This window comes from Anastrepha ludens, unplaced genomic scaffold (genome assembly GCF_028408465.1).
Source record: "Anastrepha ludens isolate Willacy unplaced genomic scaffold, idAnaLude1.1 ptg000055l, whole genome shotgun sequence".
Classification (NCBI taxonomy): domain Eukaryota; kingdom Metazoa; phylum Arthropoda; class Insecta; order Diptera; family Tephritidae; genus Anastrepha; species Anastrepha ludens.
Genome location: NW_026530039.1, coordinates 147,501 through 150,000, shown reverse-complemented (window position 1 = coordinate 150,000; position 2,500 = coordinate 147,501). Strand labels below are relative to the sequence as shown.

Below are 2,500 nucleotides of genomic sequence, written 5' to 3'. Positions count from 1 at the left end.
GACTCCTTGGTCCGTGTTTCAAGACGGGTCCCGAAGGTATCCTGAATCTTTCGCATTGTTAATCATATAAATGCATACAAATAAATATTAATATCATAGATATTAAATTTTTTGTAAAATTCAAAAAATGAATTTTAGCATTATATATAATAAAATCTATCAACACTTTATCAAATCATTAGTATTTATTCTATGTTAATATGCTTAAAAAGCAAATTAATTTAAATAAACTTAATATCACCAATGATCTTTTGATAAATACTTTATTATGTTAATAGATTACAATGTCCTTATAATATGAAAAAAATGCACATTATTTTTAATTATTTAATGATGAATTTTTCATAATGGATATTCAGGTTCATCGGGCTTAACCTCTAAGCAGTTTCACGTACTATTTAACTCTCTATTCAGAGTTCTTTTCAACTTTCCCTCACGGTACTTGTTTACTATCGGTCTCATGGTTATATTTAGTTTTAGATGGAGTTTACCACCCACTTAGTGCTGCACTATCAAGCAACACGACTCTTTGGAAATATCTTTCTAGTAATCATTAACGTTATACGGGCCTGGCACCCTCTATGGGTAAATGGCCTCATTTAAGAAGGACTTAAATCGTTAATTTCTCATACTAGATATTAAGATATTCCATACACTGCATCTCACATTTGACATATAGACAAAGTGACTTAGTGCTGAACTATTTTCTTTTCGCTCGCCGCTACTAAGAAAATCCTTGTTAGTTTCTTTTCCTCCGCTCATTAATATGCTTAAATTCAGGGGGTAATCCCATATGAGTTGAGGTTGTTTTAAAATATTTTTTATCTTCTCACAATTTAATAAATAATTATATCATCTTTTCATCTCTATTTTTCTTTTTTCCTTTTATATAAATATATATTATAAATAATAATTATGTAAAATGAGGCAATTCTAGAATAAAAAAAATTAATTTTTATGCTAGACATTCCTCCTTTAATTACATATATAAATTAATATTTTATATATATATAAATAATATGAAAATTTTTTAAAGAGAATACTTAGATTCAAAATTTTTTTTATTTCATTTTATTTGAGAGGATTTTTTTTTTTTAAGAATATATTAATAAATAAAAAATTCATTATATATCTTTATTTTTTTGCTATTAATATTATGAATTATTTAAAATCCAATAATATACACATTTGCTTAAATTCAATTATTTTTATAAAAGAATAAGCAACTTATTTAGCATAGTCTTACAACCCTCAACCATATGTAGTCCAAGCAGTACTTTAAAATTTAATTTAATGTACATAACAGCATGGACTGCGATATGCGTTCAAAATGTCGATGTTCATGTGTCCTGCAGTTCACACGATGACGCACAGTTTGCTGCGTTCTTCATCGACCCATGAGCCAAGTGATCCACCGCTTAGAGTATTTTTTTATTTATTTTTATTTATAACAAATGTCAATTTTTTTTTGCATATATTAATTGAAAGAGTAAAATTAAATAATAATAATAATAAAATATAAATTGATTTTCTTTCAATAATATATATCAAATATATTTAACTCTAAACATTTTTATTAAGTTGCGAATGTCTTAGTTCAACAATAATACAGTGGTGGTATTTATTATGTTTGATTATTTTGTATTTTTTTAATCATTTTATTTATATATAAATATAATAATAAATATATACCACTTTTGTTATTGTGAACAAATTAACTTATCATTCAATCAAATGAATAATAAGTACAACTTTCTATTTTCATGTTTAAAGGTTTTTAAAAGAAAAAATAAGAAAAAACATTACAAAATGTACCATCATATTATATTTAATATGATATAATTGATGGATAACAAATTGAATGAAAAAGAATAAAAAGAATATGGATTCAAAATAATTATAAATTTTTCTTTTTTTTCTTTTTTTCTTTTGTTTGTTTTTGTTTTTATTTGTTTTGGCATTGTTTGTTTTTCTTACGGATATGGAACACAATAATGATCCTTCCGCAGGTTCACCTACGGAAACCTTGTTACGACTTTTACTTCCTCTAAATAATCAAGTTCGGTCAACTTTTGCGAAACAACCGTGACACACGAGGCGTCACAGTGATCACGTCCGGAGACCTCACTAAATAATTCAATCGGTAGTAGCGACGGGCGGTGTGTACAAAGGGCAGGGACTTAATCAATGCGAGTTAATAACTCGCACTTACTGGGAATTCCAAGTTCATGTGAACAGTTTCAGTTCACAATCCCAAGCATGAAAGTGGTTCAGCGGTTTACCCGGACCTCTCGGTCTAGGAAATACACGTTGATACTTTCATTGTAGCGCGCGTGCAGCCCAGGACATCTAAGGGCATCACAGACCTGTTATTGCTCAATCTCGTTACTGCTAGACGCAATTTGTCCATTTAAGAAGCTAGTGTCCTTATAATGGGACAAACCAACAGGTACGACTCCACTTATATAAACACATTCAAACACTTGTACATTCAAGATGT

At 28.3% G+C, this 2,500-nt stretch overlaps 2 non-coding genes and 1 pseudogene across 2 annotated transcripts in view; all 3 read right to left on the bottom strand.

The window, feature by feature from the left end:
- The window catches only part of LOC128870939 (large subunit ribosomal RNA), a 4,518-nt pseudogene extending 3,711 nt beyond the window's left edge, over nt 1-807 (bottom strand).
- A 438-nt stretch (nt 808-1,245) lies between these two features.
- LOC128870917 (5.8S ribosomal RNA) lies at nt 1,246-1,426 on the bottom strand. Its single transcript, XR_008455604.1, has one exon. It is a non-coding gene; the product is annotated as a 5.8S ribosomal RNA (ribosomal RNA).
- A 566-nt stretch (nt 1,427-1,992) lies between these two features.
- LOC128870927 (small subunit ribosomal RNA) overlaps nt 1,993-2,500 on the bottom strand; it is a 1,991-nt gene continuing 1,483 nt past the window's right edge. The window contains exon 1 of the ribosomal RNA XR_008455614.1: nt 1,993-2,500. This exon is cut by the window's right edge and continues 1,483 nt beyond it. This is a non-coding gene — a ribosomal RNA (small subunit ribosomal RNA).